Source organism: Panthera pardus, unplaced genomic scaffold (assembly GCF_024362965.1).
Source record: "Panthera pardus isolate Hobbes unplaced genomic scaffold, ASM2436296v1 HiC_scaffold_10, whole genome shotgun sequence".
NCBI classification, from domain to species: Eukaryota; Metazoa; Chordata; class Mammalia; order Carnivora; family Felidae; genus Panthera; species Panthera pardus.
In genome coordinates, this window is record NW_026526655.1 from 100,739,972 (window position 1) to 100,760,431 (window position 20,460).

At 43.7% G+C, this 20,460-nt stretch overlaps 1 protein-coding gene across 1 annotated transcript in view; it reads right to left on the bottom strand.

Annotated features, from left to right (window-relative positions):
* LOC128776984 (uncharacterized) overlaps positions 1–20,460 on the bottom strand; it is a 144,056-nt gene that overhangs the window by 39,421 nt on the left and 84,175 nt on the right. The window lies entirely within an intron of this gene.

The window sequence follows — 20,460 nt, forward strand, 5'->3', positions numbered from 1 at the left end:
ACGGTGAAAACTTTCTCGAAAACTTTACTTCTCTCACATACGTTCCAACCAGGGCTACTTTTATTCCCAGTCTTTGTCCTCTCTCTCTGTGTGTGTGTCTCTCTCTGTCTCTCTCTCTCTCCCTCCCTCTGCTCTCTCTCTTTTCAAAGTCAGAAGAAATTCACCTTCTTGATGTCTTCCTCAGAATGTTCGGGTTTTCTGGCACTTGGTATGCCATGGAGACTGGAGGGCGGTATGCCCCCAAGTAGCTTCAAGGTGTTTAGGAACATAAAAGTAATCCCATGACAGAGACCAGCACCTGTTACACACAGAGGAGGTGGGGGTGGCCTTGGGCTCCAGCCGCACGTGAAGAAAGTTCCAAGTGCTGGCCAGCCCTATTTTCCAGCCAATAGTTTATCACTTTCTTCAAATTTCCATCATTAGAGTCAATTTGGGTGTTAAAGTTCCTTTAAACTCCATGAAAAAGAACTCACGCATTGCATTTTACTCCTCGCCCTGTATGCAAACACAGAGCAGGCACGATGACTTATATTCAAATTCCTTACCCCATTACTTTCCTTAATATTCTCTGCTGCCAGTGTAGTCATTACTGCCGCAGCTACATTAGCTAAATTGAGCAGTCCAAATGCAACACCTTGCCCACCCCCCCCCCCCAAATAAAACTACCATTCACTCTGTTCACATTAAGTAATGATTTGCAATGTCCTTCTCCCTTCTCCGGCTCACAACTCTGCCAACAGCATTTCTTAATGCAAACAGTAAAGGCTGAATTACAAGCGTGATCCAATTTTGCCCGGCATAATTAGTGGATTAGACATCAGAGAAAATCCACTTATTTTCAAAGCTCATCCAACTTCCCACCTCCAGCTCCCCTCCTCCCCCACCACCCCACACTCAGAAATAAAGATTCCAGAAGCACGAAGTGAAAAAGGGTTTTATTTCTAAACCACCATTACAGCTATCAAATTCATTTTTAAATGACTCCCAAGTATGATCTTTTCTCAACTGGATATTTTTTCCCTAAGAAAACAAAGCTGGGGGATCGGAACTGCAGCACCCGAGTCAAAAGTATATCATTGAAGGCTACAAATGTTTTTGCCAGAGATTTTGGAACAAGCTGTTGGTAGCTGAAAAACACCAAGCCACTCAGGTTTGTCTTGCTTGGCTTATGAAATCAGATGGCTTGGGTTTAATTCTTGGCTCTGCCACTTGTATAATTCATTTTCTTCTCTCTAAAATGGGCATGGTTGCAAGTGTTAAATGGGATAATATCTATAAAGTTCTTGGAACAATGTTTGGCACATAACAATCTTCTAACTGTTTGCATTATCATTCTATGCCTAGAGCCCGGATGGAGAGAACAGGCATCTCCCACCCAGCCTCCTGGCCCACCCCGTACCTGGGGTGGAGATCAGGGAGGAGGACTGTGACAGCACCCATTCCCCACCCTGTGTAGCTTGGAAGGCTCAGGAACATTTGTTCATCCACCCAGCACGGGTACAGATTGCCACAGATGTATATGCCTAAAATGGCTCTCCCCAATATGGCAAAGGCTTTTCTTCTTCCCTGAAGAAATAAAAGGAAGATTCTATGCCACTCCCCCCGATATAGGGGCAGAAGTAGGGACAGGGAAGGGGGGAGAGCAAGGAGGGGAAATAGGCCTTGTCACATTTTCTCCTGTATCTCTTCCTTCTCAAATGTCTACACCAGCCACCCGATGAGTAAACCAAAATGTCAACTGTTGAGCTGACAAGCACTCCTCTTACCAAATCGCACCCACACTTGGGTGGCTCTCATGTTATATGACAGCATCATAAGGATGATTGCTGTCATAGAAGTGCATGAGGTGCATTTTCCCATCTAATTCTCAAGACAGCTCTCTGAGGTGGCTCAGTCGGTTGAGTGTCAGACGTCGGCCCAGGTCATGATCTCACAGTTCGTGGGTTCGAGCCCTACATCAGGTTCACTGCTGAAGGCACAGAGCCTGCTTCTGATCTTCTGTCCACTGTCCCCCCCCCGACTCTGCCCCTGCCCCACTTGCTCTCTCTCTTTCTCTCAAAATTAAATAAACATTGAGAAAAGAAAAAGACCACCTTCTGAGGTAAGTGCTAGTATTAGTTGTATTTTACAAATGAGGAAACTGAGGTCCAGAGAACGTAAGTGAATGCCTGAGGCTGCACGGCTTTTACTGACAGAATGGCAGCTGAAAACCCAAAGCTATGGACTGCAGAGCACGTACTCTTTCCCCCTAGGCTCTGTTTCCTTGCAGCTTCCTAGAGGCTGGGTGGGCATCACATCCATCTGGAAAGCTGGAACTGGAGCGAGCAAGGAATGATACTGTTATCAGTTCTAACAGGAAGGACAGCATGTCGTGGGGCAGGTCAGAGTAAAAAGACCCGCCTGTGTGAGTAACACAGAGAGGCTTTCTTCTCAGTAAACACAAGGACCTTCCTCAAAAATACTGTGCCTAGATGTCACCTCTCAGCTCAAATCATCCTTTTTTTTTGTTGAAATGAGCACAAAACACCTTGCGTTCATTCAGTGTGTTCTTGGCTTCGGGATACAGTGGGCACTCAGAAAACCGGTGAAGCAGTAAACTGCTAGAATAAAATTTTTTCCCGTGTAATCCTTCCAAACAAACACTCATGGCCTTCACGAAGCACCAAGCTTGGTGCTACAGGAGCAGGAAGGTCTAAGACAGCATCCCTGACCTCAAAAAGCGTATAATATAGTGAGGTCCCCAAGGCAGAATGTCGAGACTAAGGAACGTACAGACTGGAGGTTCCAAGGAAGATGTAATCTGCAGGGATAGGAAGATTCCTAACATCCCATGGAGGAGGTGGCCCTTGGTGATGGCCAGCCACGGTGTCAAGGCTCCTGGCTCCATTCTGCATTCTTGGAGCTAAACCTTAAAGACAGGTGGGACTCAACAACCAAAGGAATAACATGGAAAAACAAAATATCATAAAGGAGAGCTCTGACGATTTAAAACAGAGACCAGAAGAAGTTTAGGGAGAGTTTTTGCCAGCAACAGCTTTAGGAGACATATCCAAAGTGATCTACAGATGTTCTTGAACATTTCTGTGATCTAAATGTAGGTCTTCTTGTCTTATTTTTTGTTTCTTTGGGTGACTTCCTTACTGAGAAGAGAGAGTCCTCCTTGTAAATCTTAAACTGACTTTATAAGAACATGAGTCCCAGAGGAACATGAGCCCCAGGGGCACGTGGGTGGCACAGTAGGTTAAGCATCCGACTTCGGCTCAGGTCATGATCTCACAGTCCATGACACCCTGCATTAGGCTCTGGGCTGACAGCGCAGAGCTTGGAGCCTGCTTCAAGTCCTGTGTCTCCCTCTCTCTCTGCCCCTCCCCTGCTCTCTCTCGCTCTCTCTCTCTCTCTCAAAAATGAATAAACATTAAAAAAAAAGAAGAAGAAAGAATATGAGTCCTGAAATCAGACACACACGTAGGCTCAAATCTGTTCTTGTCCACTTACTAGCTGGCTTAACCTCTCTGTGTCCCGGCCCCCCATCCTGGGAGATGAGGCTGTTATTAGGACTAGATAAAATGATGTACGCAGATGCTGGCACAAAGCAGGAAATCAATAAATGTTAACTCTCCAGTCCTGCTAGTAACAGATTTCATTTGCATTCTGGCCAGGCAAGAGTGTTTTCAGGGCTCAGATATGAGAACTTGTAAATAGGAAGACTCAAGAGAAAGTAATCTTGGAAACTTTGGTCCATCCATTACATTAGATATCTACCTCACTCCTTGAAAACTGTTGCTCACTTTACCCATGTGAAGCTGAGAAAGGAAAAATTACCCAGAGGCATTGATTCATGTTGATAAGCTACCTGGTTTATTTGAAGAAAGCTACATTTTTCCCTTTAATAACAAAGAAAAAACTTAACAAAAACGCTGTCCAAACACAATCAGTTCTGCTAAGAACATTACCATTCAAACAAACAAACAAAAAGATGGTTTTACTTATTCTCTCAAATTGATTCGGAATCCTTTAGCTAGAGGCTGGGAACCTCTTTCTCCCAAGACCATATAGTAAATATTTTAGGCTTCGTGGACTGTAGAGACTGTGTCCCAAGTATGCCACTGTGTCATGGGGGTATGAAAGCAGCCATAGACAATACATAAATGAATGAGCTGGGCTGGATTGCAATAAAAATTTATTTATAGACACAAAAATTTAAATTTCATATCATTTTTATGTATCACAAAATATTAATCTTCTTTTGAATTTTTTCCCCCAAATGCCATATGATTTCACTCATGTGTGGAATTTAAGACACAGAACAAGCGAACAAAGGAAAAGAGAGAGAGAGAGAGAGAGAAACCAAAAAACAGACTCTTAGCCATAGAGAACAAACTGATGGGTACCAGAGCAGAAGTGGGAAAGGGTACGGATGAAATAGGTGAAGAGGGTTAAAAGTACATTTATGATGAGCACTGAGTAATGTATAGAATTGTTGAATCACTATATTGTACACCTGAAACTAACATATCACTGTATGTTAACTATACTGGAATTAAAATTAAAAACCTAATTCAAACAACCCAACCATTTAAAATGTAAAAAGTCGTTCTTAACTTGTGGGGCTATACAGAAACAGGCAAGAGATAGGATTTGGCCCGTGATCCTTTGCTCGTCAATCCTGACGGAGACACTCGGGCCTTCAAAAAATCTCAGGAAATATTTTCTCCAACCCCTGTATGTTGCAGCTGAGAAAAAGTGACTTGTCCAGGACCAGCGGGGTCTTTCGGATCCATAGAAGAAGCACAATAGAGGGGCACCTGGGTGGCTCAGTGGGTTAAGCACCAACTTCGGCTCAGGTTATGATCTCACAGTTCGTGGGTTTGAGCCCCGTGTCAGGCTCTGTGACAACAGCTCAGAGCCTGGAGCCTGCTTCAGATTCTATGTCTCCCTCTCTCTCTGCTCCTTCCCCACTTGTGCTCTGTCTCTCTATGTCTCTCAAATATAAATAAACATTAAAAAAAAAAGCATTAAAACATTAAAAGCAAAAAACATTAAAAAAGAAGCACAAAAGAGGGATGCCTGGGTGGCTCAGTCAGTTGAGTGTCTGACTCTTGATTTCAGCTCAGGTCATGATCCTGGGATCACGGGATAGAGCCCCATGTCAGGCTCTGTACTGAGTGTGGAGTCTGCTTAAGATTCTTTCTCTCTCTCCCTCTGCCCCTCTCCCAGTTCACTCTCTCTCTCTCCTTGTCTCTAAAACAACAACAACAACAACAACAACAACAACAAAGTAGCTCAATAGAAAGAGCATGGCTATTACACATCCAGCAGTTACTGGCTTGAAAATAGAAAAATCACTTTTTTTTTTCAACTGCTGTTTACCACAATGTCAGAGTCAGTTTAGCAGATTCCTCCACCCCCTGGATTTTTCATTTACTCTGTCATTTTATAACTCAGTCATGAGAGAGCTGTGTTAAAGATCCTGAGAAGTGAGATAGGATGAGTGATTTTGGTGTCACAACAAGGACCAAAATTGTGTGTTTACCACCTGAATTTTATTAGGAAACCCTCAGAAGCATTCAACCTCAGGAAACGGTAAAAGGCAACACTGAAACTTCACCTTCACAAGGAACCACCCAAGGAAATAAACACTACAAAATGTAAAAGGCACTTTTCTCTTTTAAAAATTGCTTTACATATTTTAATTCTTGTACTTCCCTTGAGGGTTAGATATTTCGGTCACATAGTTATCCAATTAAAATGAAAACTCTCTGCTTTATCCTTTAGGGGAGGACAGCTGCCAGCTGCTAAGTTTTATAAAGTCTTTAATCTTGTCCATAAATATTTAATAAGAATTGGTTGGTACACAAGCTGAAGTAAAGTAAGAAATCAAAGAAGGAATCTTGGAAATAACCTCTGTATTGTGAGAAAGCTCTGTGAAACAAAAGCCGAGTGACCGATGCCCTTTTTTTTAATAACCATTAAAATATTTCTGAGTATTTTGATCACTCTTCTGGCTTGCTTGGCCTCACAAATGTACAAAAATAGGTAGATCACAAAAAGATATTAGCTGTGACTATCTGTGCCCTTTTCCCCGGTATCCTGCCATTTGTTTCTGAGACAGCCTCTCATGTTTCCATGGAAACCCAGAAACTGAGGATCTCCAAGCACTTTAGCAGCATTTGAAAACATAGACCCCTTTTTTTATTGTTGTTGACAGGCGCGCACACACACACAAACACACACACACACACACGCACACTTGAAAAGAGAAGGCTGCCATTTGCCTCAACCTGGTCTTTGAACTTCCTCCCCTTCCCTCCCATCACCCTGTTTCCACTTTGCAAGACTGAATCTTTGAGGCTGTTCTTATTTCCACATCCTCCCAGGCAGAGGGGCCTCATGAGCTGGTTTTTTCTTTTTTTCTTGTCCATTCTCCTCCATGTGAGATCACAGGGCATTCCAGAGAGTGGAGAATTTATGCTCCTGGCAGAGATCTCTCAAACCAGCAGATTTCTCCATCTGCCTCCGTGACTGAGAGATTTCAGGATTGAGCACTCTTTACTAATAACAAATGCCTCTGTAAAGCTGCTGAAATCTGAAAGTAACCGAAATCTCTCAGCTCCTCCTCAAGCTCACTTGACTATGTCCTAGCTCTGTCCATAGAAGAGAGAAAAATCAGGTGGCCACTACATCCTGTGCGTCAGGATAGATGAAAGACAGGAGCCAAATGGAAAGAGGAGAGAAAGAGGAAGAGAGAGAGAGACACCAATTGAAACTCCTCAGTTTCCCTTATTCTAGCTCAATATTTCTGGGTGCTCGAGTTATGCTTCATTTCTACAAAAGTGTTATTTTCCATTGCTTTAATCCTACCTTTGGTTTCTTTTACCATCTCAGCTTCAGGACTTACTAATTCTGAACACCCTAGAGAACCCATACCGCTAGTTACCTTGGTCTTTGAGGTGGCTTCCCTACAACAGTTGTCCATTCTGATTCTGTTCCTTTATACCAAGCCCACATGTCCATGGTCTACTCAATACTTCAATCACTCATTCAACAAATACTTAGAGAGGGCAAGCTATGTGGCAGGCAGTGTTCTAGGCACCGGGTTCATGGCATTGAGCAAAAGTGACACAAATCCCTGCCTACTCAGAGCTCCCATACTGACCTTGGCTGGACCCACCTTGACTCTGATTCCGCGCCTTCTCCAGCCCACGCTGACTCATGGTTCAGGCTCCCATCTCTGACCCTGATCCTCTCCACCCACCAGTGGAGGCTAATGTTGATCTCTCACCGCCTTGGCTCTAGACCCTTCTACAAGTTGGCTCATAACTACCCAATGATATTTTCTTATTTTTTAGACCACCTCAAATTAAGTCCCCAGACACCCCAGTACTTGGGCAGACAATCCTGGTCACAACAGTTTTGTTTTGTTTTTTTAATTTTTTAGTGTACTGCATTTTCCACGTGTCAGGTGCTGTTTAAATGCCTTACACATAAGAATTCATTCGATCCTTTTAGCAATACCTAAAATGAAGGAGGTGCACTTTAAGCCCATTTGCTGACTACTGATAAGCGGCAAAGTTGTGACCCGCCATGGTCACCCTGCCCAAAAGTTGCAAATCTGGGTCTGCCATCCTGCATTTGATGACTTGGCTTTTTATTTGCTCCAGGTATTCTCATTGCCTTCGGTTATGTTTCTGCCCCCATTTTTGTTTCCCCCAAGGTCATTTGGAACTCAATCCTTATTATACAAATCACCCGTCACTCTGTTCCCTTGTCGTATCTCCAATAAACCTTTTAAGTGGCGCTGGGCCAAGGACATCACCTTGCGGGTACCACGCGTTCTATCCCCCAGGTTGATAAAAAGGAAGACATCCAGGATCCGTTTTGTCAAACTCCAGAGAACCGGCGCTCACACATGCACCCCTGCATCTTAGCTCTGCTATTATAAAAGGTGCTTGCATTTTACTATCTCCTCCCATATGGCGCTTCATTATATTGTCCACATGACATCCCCTATCCTTGACAGATCTCATCCCTCATGTAATGATGATTACTAGCCCCACACTCATCTAACTTCTCTAGGGCAGTTTCCTACAGATCTAGGTTTTGTTTTATTTATCACTTCGCTCTGCCCTTTCTTGCCTTAATTAAACTCAGCCTCGGGACATAGGAAACCAGAGAACTTATTTTTTTCTTCCTTAGGATGAAAGCAATATCATTTCCTGGGGACAGCAAATAGTCCCCCCACTTTCCACTCCTCCCCAAACTTACCAGTTAAGTCTCAACCACCCTTTGTCCTTTGATTTCCCCTGTTTGCTGGTCTGAATGTTTCAAGGTTTCCTTTACATTTTAATAATTTCTGATCCGAGAGGGACGAAATGACTAGGCAGTGGCCTTCACTTTCCCCTCTTTTGCCTTCCGCTCCTATCCTTTCTTCAAAACATTGCAAAGCAGCTATTTTCTTATTCAGAACAATCTTTACAACTCAAAAGAAAGGCTCTTCCTGTTATTTACATAAATAGATGGCTGGAAAAGAATTTAAGTGGTAAGAGCTCTTGGTTACATGTGGGTTATAAGAAAGAAGGGCCAGCAGGCCGTAAACACTGGCAAATGTATGTTTGCCTGCATGGCATGGTTTGAGGACTGTACCACACAACTGGAGCTGTCCTCCGTTCTCTCGGTCCTCGTTTACAACAACCACGACATCCAAACGCTGCTCTTAGGGTCATATGAAGTCACCAATATCTTAGTACAAATGAACATACAAGCTCCTCCAAGGCGGAAGTAGCCAGTGAGTGATAGAATGAGCTTTCTGGCAGATGGCACTTCTATTCTGCATAAAAACTCTTCATGCTTGCCCATTGGCTTTAAGCCTGAAATTTAGGCTTGGGAGCCTGTCACCAATCCCCTGGGCCTCTCCAGTCCCTCCTCCCACGCAGCCTGTGTTTCTTACTCCGCAGTCCTACCCTTCTGCAACCACAACCCTCTGCAGGGAGGTCAGCCTCCCTCCTGCCCTGCCCTGTCTTTACTTGGCTAACTCCTTTCCCCCACAAGACTCAGCCCCAAGATGATCGTGTGCCTTTCTCCATCACGACCCTAAATACAATGGTCAATGTCTTCCCTACTGACTACCATTCTGTCAGGAAAAAGAATAATTTTCATTCCCGTTTTCCCCGCGCCTCTCAAAAATGGTGTAGTAATTTAACAAGTGACTGAACAACAGAATGGATGGTTCAATGAGTGAATAAATGAATGAAGGGCAAAAATGGAATGGAATCTCCCAAAACCATCATCCCAAGGGTCAGAGTTTTCCTGAGCGCTTCCCCTGATTACGGACAGCAGAAAGTCCAGTGGTTACCTGGACGAACCATGTATATCAAGACCCCAGAGTCACTGAGTCCCAAGAGGATCTCATCTTGGCAGCATCTGAGACATAAAGAGCAGGTCTCCATCATTTTGCCACACTGTCTGCTGCAGCTTTAAATGTCCATAGCATTAAGGCCTCACTCAGGTTCTTCAGTACAGTCCCCATGGATCGCTAACAGGAACTTCCCCAGCCCAGCAAGACACAAGGCATTCCTGCTGCCAGCCGTCTCCTGCTCGGCCCCCTGAGCACCCCACATCTTATTCAAGGCCAGGGGCAGGCAAGTCTTAAATCTGCTATTGAAGTTTCACCCTCCTGAAATGAATGCTCAGTTATCCATGGCAACAAGACACAGCCTGGATAACTCACTTGGCCAAAGATCTAAGCACTTCGTTTATTTTTAATTTTTTTTTAATGCTTATTTTTTTTGAGAGAGAGAAAAAGAGAAAAGGGGAGGAGGAGAGAGAGGGAGACACAAGATCCAAAGCAGGCTCCAGGCTGCAAGCTGTCAGCACAGAGTCCAACATGGGACTTGAACTTGTGAACCACAAGATCATGACCTGGGCTAGGGTCGGACGCTCAATGGACTGAGCCACCCAGGAGCCCCACTAAGCACTTCATTTCAGCCAATACTTTCGGCTTCCTTATCATCCCCTTTACCACCATCATCAGTATGATTTTTCTAAGTGTGCAACAGAATGGGGCACAGGTCTTCAGAAAGCATACACGTAACCACAAATAGGAAGATAAATTTTTACAGTTCTGACATTCAAAATGCTGATATTTTTAATATATACTTATAAAAAGTTTACAAGAAAAACAATAAGACCTTACTTTAAAGAGAAAGGAATTGCAAGCAGGGAGAGGGGCAGGGAGAGAGAGAGAGAGAGACAGAGAGAGAGAGAGGATATTAAGCAGGCTCCACACTCAGCACAGAGCCCGATGCAGGCCTCTATCCCACGACCCTGGGATCATGACCTGAGCCCAAAGCAAAACTAGGACATTCAACCAACTGAACCACCAAGGTGCCCCGAGACCTTACTTTTTTTAAGGCAGCAAAGAGAAGATGTAATACATGTACAGTTCCCTCATCCTCCCACTAAATACAACGAAAAGCCCTGCACGTTATACATAAAGCAAACAAGACTGTGAAAGGTGGAGAGAAGAAGGCAGAACAGCCGGGAACCTGTGGTAGCTAGTTCCCTGGGTTTTCCCAGACTTGGAGCTGAGAAAGCCAGCATTCTGGAAATGCCAATGAATGCAGACTTTAAAAAGCCCCCCAGAGAGTCTGCTTTCTCTAGTAAAAAAGATCAAGCCAAGAGTACCCTAGCAAGGCAGATAACTGTTAAATAAAAATTATTCTTTCCAAATAAGCATCACAGATAAAACTATGGCTCGACCCCTTCCATGCCAGCAAAATCCAAGTAAGGAGATGAGACTTCCACCTTGTTTTGGACTATAATGAGGTGCTCTACACTCCTCCACCAGAATGACATCAGAAAAAGGAGAGTTGGGAGCTGGACTTTCAAGCCAGCAGTTACAGGTACGAAGTGGGCAGTCCTCCAACCTTATGGAGGCCACGTGGGAACACTCTAGTACCATAGCACCAAGTAACGTGCCAGCCCTCCCTCCAGGCTGGGGGATCAGAAGTGGCCTCAGGGAGAGTCAGGGCTTTCCTCACCACCCAGTGCTAATGAAGCCACCCTGCACTCCCCGCCCCAGTGGAGGCCACGTGGGGGGCAGTGGCAAGGCACCCCTGCCCTCCCGGACAAGGGAGGGATAAAGTCCTTATGGGGAACCAGCTCTCCCACCACCCCAGCAGTAAGGGGGAACGCCAGCACCCTCGGGTGTCAACAGAGAGTGAAGGAGAAACTGGGATGCCCCCCCCGCCCCAGGGAAGTAGTGAGGCGTGACCCTGCTCCTCCAACGGAGCCATGACACAAAGGCCAGCTGAAACAGAAACAGAAGGTTGAAGGACCAGAGTCTCATAACGTAATACCCAAATGTCCAGGCTTTAAGCAAAACTCACTCATCATACAAGGAACTAAGAGAACCTCAACTTGAATGAGAAAAAAAAAGTGGACACCAACACAGAGATGTTAGAATGATCTGACAGAGATGTTAAATCGGCCATCAAATAATGTCCCGGTGAGCCATTAAGAACATGTGTGACACAAATGAAAAAACAGAAAGTCTCAACAAAGAAACAGAAAATCTCAGCAAAGAACCAGAAGATATAAATAAGAATCGGATGGAAACTTTAGAACTGAAAAGTACAATAACCTATTAACTCAATAGCATGGTGTAGACAACAGAAGCATTAGTGACCTTGAGGGTAGAACAGTAGAAATGATACAATCTGAACAACAGAGAGAAAGACCAGGACAACCCCCCCCCACACACACACACACACACACACGCACGCATGCTTAGGAAACTGGGGTAACAGTTACTTAGAATCTCTATCAGTTTTTATTATTGCATATGAAAATAGTTATCTCAAGATAAAAGTTTAATTAAAAATAAAAAGGGAGCAGGGGCGCCCGGTGGCTCAGTCGGTTAAGTGTCTGACTCTTGGTTTTTGCTCAGGTCATGGTCTCATGGTTCATGGGGTCGAGCCCCACATCGGGGTCTCTGCTGGCAACACGAAGCCTGCTTGGGATTCTCTCTCTCCCTCTCTCTCTCTCTCAAAATAAATTAGTAGGTTTTAAAAAAGGTAAAATTTAAAAAAATAAATGTTTGTAAAAAAGAAAAAGGAAGCGGAACACAAGAAATGTGTTGACTCACAATTCACCAAGGAGCAAATAAATACAGCAAATATAGTTGGGAGGAGAAAATGTTAGCCGTACTAATCAATGCGGTTCAGACAGATATTTTTGGAGCAAGTTTATTCATTTGTTTTTTATTTTTTTTTTAACAGGAAATAAGTTTCCAGCAGTTTTTCACACAATGGAGAAGAAAGCCCCTTGTGGCAAAACTTCCATTTTGGTGTAATGGGACCTTCGGAGTTTTATGTAGCATAATAACTTTGTGGCTAACTTTTACTGAGTATCTCTTTTCTAACAACTACGCTATGTGCTTCACTTGGATTCTCTCATGGTCCTCCCCAGGATCCTAAAAGGAAGGTACTCAAATAAACCCTATTTCACAGATGAGGAGATTGAGTTTTGAGATGAAGCAAATTGCACAGGATTAACCAGCTCGAAAACGATAAAACCAGGATTCAAATTCAGGCAGTCAGATCCCAGTGGACCCTCATACTCCTGCTTTGAAAAAGCTTCTGCTCCCTGGCAGGCAGATCCCCTGGGAGCCACGGGTCTGTTTGCATTAGGATACCAGGAGACCATAGCCCTGCTCCTGCTCCCAGATTCCAAACCAGCACCTTGGCTGCAGTGGGCCATTCCAGGCCCTTAAGGGCAGCGAGAGGAAAGGATATGGAGGGCACCAAAGGGATCTCAAAGGAAGGCAGGAGGCATCAAATGGCCCAGACATGAAGCAGGGCCAGATCTGGGGTGGCATGGGACAGCGCCATAAGCATAACCCTCACCTCCAACCCAAACAACCTTGTGCAATGGCTGAGCTTGGAAATAAGCAGCAAGCCCGCGTGGGACACACAGATAAGGACCTGAACTGCACAGTCTTCAGTAGAAGCACCCTTGACAGCCTCTGGCAGAAGGTGCTGATCAAACCCTCCAATTATCTTATTCCCCAATATTTGGAAATCAGACAAATTTCACCCTGTGGATTCCCAGATGAGGCAGAGGTGGGGGTGAGGGTGGGAGATCTCCAGAGGCACATACCGAACTCCCTATTAATATTGGCTACAAATGCTTCAATGATCCTTTGCGGGACTTACAGCAGTGTCATTACATTTGCATGCTGAGTAAGGAGAGCAAGTCGTACAGATTATACGACAGATTTCCCCTGCTATCTGAAACTGCAGTGCTCCTACGAAATCTTCCATAAGCCAAAGTGGCGTTAAAGGAAGAAGGAATTACCATTCATTTGAATTAAAAATTTTTGAGCATTCCCAGACCCCAAAAATAACCTCTCTTAGGCTTTTCTGATACCTTGGGACACATCTTGATAATGGACACACAAAATAAATCCAGGTAGAGCACAGATGCTCACAGAATATGTCCCAAGCTCTGGCAGCTTGATGCTGAGATGCTGAGTGTACCCCCAGGATGAGCTTGGGGTCACTGTCACTGCGTGGGGTGCACGCCGTCTCTATAACGGCTCTGCTTGCTGCAGAACAAACACTGAACACGATTTCTGCTCTCAGCCTTTTCTGTAAAAGCACAAATCCCCTTTGGATTTCTTTCAGTGAGTAAAAACAGGGGCCCATGTTTTGTAAAAGCAACTTCGCGTAACGCAAACTTTGGAAAAGCAGAAGAAACCTTAATTATCAAAGCAATGTATATTAGGATAACAGTGGAATGCCATTTCCTTTTTTTAAAATGTTCAGTAAGATGTAATACTTTGCGGCAATAGAGGGAGTCGATGATACTCTGGCACACCAGGGAGGGACCATAAATGCATACAAACTCTCTGGAAAGCGATTAGCACCGTGTATCCCAACCTCTGCGAGGCCAGCAAAGATTTATGGGGGAAGATGTTCATGGCAGCATTATCTATGACACTGAGAAATTAGATACAACCAAAGGGAAAGGTTAAATAAATCAGAAACATCCATACAATGGAACATTATTGGCCATTAAAGTTTTGAAAAATGGTTATTGGTATAAGGAAATGCTCACAATATAATGTTAAGCGAAAAAAAAACAAGACATAAAACTCAATATGTAGTATGATTTCCACTGTATGTAGACAAGGTCAAGCTAAAACACAAACACAACAAAGCGTAAGTAGCTAGTATCTCTCAGTGGTAAGATTTCAAAATAGTGTTTTATCTTACTTGTTTTCAGAAGTTTCAAGTAGTCTGAAATTGGCATTTTACTTTTACAATGGGAGGAAAAGAAAAGGAAAATATCTCCGGCAGGTGACTAATGCCGTAAACACAGAGCAGCAGATGAAAGCGAAAGCAGACAAACGAGAGAAGAGAAGGGTACCACGGCCACGCGACCACACGTGTGCCTTTACGAGCTTTACTGGCAGGAAGAAAATGAGTGCTTTCTGTTTATTATTTATCACTGTCGCTGTCTGAAAAATAACACCCATAGGGGAAGGCCAGATGGCACCCCGTCTAGGGAAGGACAGAAAAAAAGAAAGTTCTAAATAATCTGTAAGCCAGAGAACACCTGAATGGGCGACGCCTAAGCACAAATGCAGATCAGCCTCCTGGGTTACTGACCCTTGTGTTTTCCGTTTTCTTAGACCTTGACCAGGAGGGCCTCAAGAGAATAGCCAATAGAAAAGAAAGAAAGAAAGAAAGAAAGAAAGAAAGAAAGAAAGAAAGAAAGAAAGAAAGAAAGAAAGAAAGAAAGAAAGAGGGAGAGAGACAGAGAAGGGGATGGGGGAGAGAGAGAGGAAGAGAAGGAGAGAGAAAGAGAGGGAGAGAAAAAGAGAGAGGGAGAGAAAGAGTGGAAGGGAAGAAGGAAGGGAGGGAGAGAAGGAGGAAAAGAAAGTCAACCCCTCCCCAGCCCCAGCCCCCCCCCCCCCCCCCGCCACACACACACACACACAGCACTGTCCCAGGGGATGCTCAGAGCTGCAGACAGTGTCCAATTCTATAGGCAACGGCCACAAATGCAAACCCAGGATGCGCGGGCTCAGTAATTAGCAAGCTGCAGGTTGGATATTCCTAAGATTCTGCAATCTTTCCATTAAGTTAAAACATGCTGTTCCATCTGCAAAGAGCAATCACCTGCCATCTTCGTATGCAAGCAAGAGAGAGATTAATAAATGTACTTGTATTTCTAGATAAAGTAGTCCCTATGGAGCAATCAGTTCCCTGTTCAGAGAAGCATGTCCCAACTATTTTAAGGTAATTCAAATACAGCTCAAGAGCCAATAGCACAGTTGGACGGGACTGTCAGGAAAGCTGTTAGTGAGAATCTTCTCACCAGAGCCAGGCAGACCACAACAATCTTCACTGAGGGTACACAATACAATCTTCATTGAGATGGGCACAGTGTTGTAATGTGCGAAGTGCTCCGTGTATATTATTGTAGGAAGAACAGTCTGAAATGGTTTAAATATTTTTCTTTCCTGAATTTTAAAAGAGAATATCAGGCCTGTCGTTGCTCTAAAACACATCCGCAAGAGAAAACAAAAATGTATATATCTGAAGTGCAATATAAGCCCATTTGGTTATAATTCTAATTCTATAATTCTACATTGTTTTATCATTGTCTTTTACAGCTATCCAATTATCATTTATCATTATAGTTTTAGCCTTTTCGTAACATCTGTTCTTTTGTAACTCTGGTCTATATCGCTGTATCATCATCCTGAAATACTTCTCTTTATTTTACTATGAAAGGTGAAATAAAATGGGGTCGCTTATGTCAAGCGATTGTAAATGGAGCCAGGAGGCCATTAAGGAGGTGGCCTTACTCAGGTCCTCACTGGGTGGAACCATGAACTTCTAAATGGGACCAAACCACAAATACTCCAGTGATTCTGCACAAACACGTGCAGCTTGCTGTAGCAAGGGACTCTTGCCGAGTGATGGTCTTAGCAATCAATTCTGTTTAGCCAATATTCGTTTTCTGCCACCAACACCAATCAAAATTCTTTGTAGAGAGCATGTACAAACATTCTCTTTTTGTCTTTAAAAACCCCTGACTTTTGCTCCCTACTGGGAAACTATTTGCTTGCTACCTAAATCTGTGTGCCCCAAATTGCAACTCTTTGATCCCAAATAAATACTTCTGCTTAATTATTGTTTCCTAACAATTTTTTTTTGAGAGCGAGACAGAGAGAGGGCAGAGAGAGAGAGAAAGAGAGAATTCCAGGAGGGGCAGAGGGAGAGAGACAGAGGGAGAGAGAGAAGCGGGGCTCACCCGAAGGGGACTCGGGCTTGTGAACCGTGAGGTCATTTCTTGAGCTGAAGTCAGATGCTTAACGACCGAGCCACGCAGGTGCCCTGGCTTCTAACAGTTTCAGATTGACGTGACATTTGGCCCTCAGAGTAATACTCAGTAGGTAATAATATTATTATACAGAAGAAACTTGGGGCTTAGTTAAGTTAGGGACATGCCCAAGATCACAGAGTCATCAGGGAGAAGACGAGGGGCTTGTTTTGGGGGGTGGTCATTCACAAAGCCACGTTCAAACCTCTTCATTTACCCATTATCCACCACCACCTCCCACTAGGCTCCCCTGATGAGATGGAACACACACTGAGATCCTCTGAAAATTCATCCTCAAAGACACTTAATCCAGTGTGATGGCATCAGATAATAACGCTGCCCATTGACTCTGGCCATGAAACTCTTCCAGAGCCTACAGTGTCCATAATTATTGTGCTTATCACCACACTATTTGCTGCTCTTGCAGGCCAGCAGTAGATAAGGTAAAACATTTTAGAGCAGGATAAAACACGGCCATTTGAAAAAAAAGGCAGGAAGTGCAGTTGATAAAAATGTAATTACTTGTTTCTTCATAGAACATGTTTGCAGACTATAATCTCTAGTTTTGCTGTTTCTATTGCTGTGGACAATAAAAAGCATTTAGGAAAATTATTGTTAAATTTTTCTCTGAGCTCTATCAAGCGGTTTTGCATTCCAATTAATTGATTTTTTTTTTAAGACACTCTTTTAAGAGCCTTGAGACACTGTACAGAAGGCTCATGAGCCCATGGCTCTCAGTATCCTATTTCCTATCAGGAGATTATTTTTGGAGAATGACATATCACGGTTTCATTTTCTATGATATTGTTCAAGAAAACACATGTCTCTATTATATCAGGTTACTATTCTGTTTCGGGTATTTTGGTGTTAATGTAATCAATAGTGTGATTACGTGATGCTTATGAAACCGTATCTTCAGGGAAGGAATGCAGGAAAGCAATAACAACAATAAATGAAATATTTTTCTCCCCTCTTCTCTTTCTTTTTTCTTAAGTTCACTTATTTTGAGAGAGAGCGAGAGAGCACATGCAAGCAGGGAGGGGCAGAGAGAGAGAGAGAGAGAGAGAGAGAATCCCTAAGTAGGCTCCACACTGTCAGTGCTCCATGCAGGGCTCGATCCCATCACCTTGAGATCGTGACCTGAGTCGAAATCAAGAGTTGGACACAACCGACTGCCTCACCCAGGCACCCCTCCCCTCTGCTCTTTCAAACCTACTTTGTGGGACTAATTCTTCCTTATATTAAAAACTTTTTTTTTATTTTTCCTGTTAACACTATATTATTAAAAGAAAATCATCTACTTTTAGATGCCCAATCTTTTCTCATAATAAAACTAGTCAGTCCCAAGCAAGAGTCAAAAATCTCAATGCATTTCAAAGAGAGCTTCTTCTTCTCCAGAAGGGTCAAGGCCATGTTTTCCATTTCCCCACCTAGAGACCTCCCCCTCTTCTTAACTCAAGAAGATAACTCTGCTTCTGCCAGAGATGGGACAGAGGAGAGTTCAGGGCAGGAAAGGATTACCTTCGGCTGTGGCAGAGGGGTAAGGTCAACTCTTCCTCATGGGCCCCTTTTTTGCACAGGTATTTCGGAGGCCAAAGGTAGGCACTATCTCCTCCAACTGGCTTCTTTGGGGTCCCTGTTTAGTCCCAATCCCCTGCAGCCCTCCAGATACAGCGTGGCTACATTGGGTCCTAATGGCCCATCAAGTGTCCATCTTGGGCAAAGTTCCTTTAAGGCACCTCCATGTCAGATCTCCCCTACTCGGCTCATACCTTGTTTCATCCATTTTCATACATCCTTAGCCCCACCGACTCTGGAAGTGTAGCCTATACCCAAAGCAACCAGCTGTCCAGCTGGACGCAGCATCCCACCTCAGACTTCCTGCTCCGGATCCTATTGTCTGCCTGCCTCATCGTCCCCAGATGAATACACCAAGCTCTCTGCATGGGGTCTCTGCAGACCCTCTTAGTGGGTAGACCTGAAAAAGAAGCACCTACCTGCCCGTCCCCACGTGAGCAAGGGAGAGAACACTCTACAATATTTCGACAACTCCCTTGAAGAGATCCTCTCCTGCCCTGTGAGACGCTCCTTTATATTAAACATATTAAGCTGCAATGAAAGATTAACCCCATCGTGTCAGCAGCTTAGCCAAACTGCATTCCACTCTCAAGCAAAGTCTGCTGAGAACCTGGGTGTCTTCCAAGGGGGGTTCCTGCTCCCTCAGATGACCCAGTGTTCCAGGAAACTCCAGTTTTGTGGCTCAGCCACTGATCACCAAGGCTGGGGAAAGGAATGCATGTAAAAGTCACACTCACACTTCTACACTTTGGCCTAGAGTGATAGGTGTCCCATCCATTCACAGCCTGTTGATCAGAGCTGGTCACGTGGCCACACCTAAGTGCAAGTAGGCCAAGAAATGTAGGAAAACATAAGAAGTATCAGTGAGCATTCATATCCCACACACAACCCCCAAAATGGAAAAGGGGCTAATGGACTAAAATAAGCTTTTCATTTACTTTGCAAGTCCTTCTTCAACACTGGAGCATCTAGCTTTGTTACATGGTAGTTGTTCACACCTTATGTCTTGGGTGTCAGCCACGATAGAGACAAAAGGAGTCCCGTTATCCTTGAGTTAACACTTTCAAACCTTATAGCATACAGTGAGGAAAATTAACATGTACTGAGCACCTACTAGGTATCAGGCACTGTTGCATGTTGCTTGCATGCATGAGCTCATTTGACCCCCTCGAGGACAAGAATGCTAAGATATAGGTGGAAATGCCCCAGTCTATCATAGGATGGAAACTGAGTCTCAGAGACTAAATAGATGGGTCAAGTTCAGTTCATCCTAATGAAAGAGTCATGTTTAGAATCTAGATGTGTGTTTTACAAAAGCATTCTCTTCCACATGGTTCACATGTTTTCCATCTCAGACAATACATACTCAATGGACAAATCCATTCTTGTGGCATGTGACATATTCAGAAAACTACACTATGAATTTGGGGTTAATATTAGGATCATTATCACAAGTAATCATTTTCACTGGATTTTAGACATGTAAAACTATCTCTAGGCTCCAAGTAATGAAAAGTCTAATAATCATTTTTTTTTGTGTTTCCATCTAATTATTTTCAATTTCATTGTGTGCTCATACAGGTCATGCTTTCCGTGGGATATTGGCATAGCTATGCCCTCAGCTTTGGTAGATGGCAAAAACCTAAAGGAAATGGTGAGGGCAATGGTTGAATAAGTTTGCCAGCCTATGCTTGACTCCTTCCAACTTGCCTACTGTTCTCACCTCCATCTTGACCTCTATGAGGTCTGTTGGCTAGACACCCACTTCCTATGCACCTAGAATAATGTAAATCCTAACATATTCCACCCACAATACCAAAGATTCATGCAATTTATAACATGTTCATCCTATAAATGAAGTAAATATGTCATTCCATGGTCCCAGTCTTCTTCATGCTTGGGAAAAATGTGAATTATTTATGTACAGGTACATAAGAGCTCTAAGTGGAAGAGAATCTAATGAATTGGACTGAAAGCATCGTTGTGGTTTTGAATATAGGGAAGACAGATCATCCTCAAAAGCATGTCCATATAGCAATTTAAAGTGAAGAAACAGGCCCAACCAGTGTTAGAATCCCTTTTTTAAAAAGTCTTTTTAAAGGATTCCCCAATCCTACACAATAATCATTGTTTATGTCTTCAGAGACTCTGGAGTGCTGAAGAAATTAGCAATGTAGAAGGTAGAAAATGCAAAACAAAACAAAAAGAAGGACCACATAACATGAATGAAGTTTCTAGAACTGCTGAATGACCTCTCCAAAACCCGGTTAAGGAATCCCCATGCAGGCGAACCCTAGTGTCAGGCTGGAGGTCACTTATGTTTTCTTCTCTCTTGAGGAAATCCAATTCACTGACACAAATATTTACTGAGCTCTTCCGAGCATTGGCCCAGCATTCTTATTTCAGAAATACAGTCATGAATGTGTCATTAGCTTTGCCTTGTGTGTGTGTGTGTGGAGAATGGGAAGAATCGTACACATACAAGGC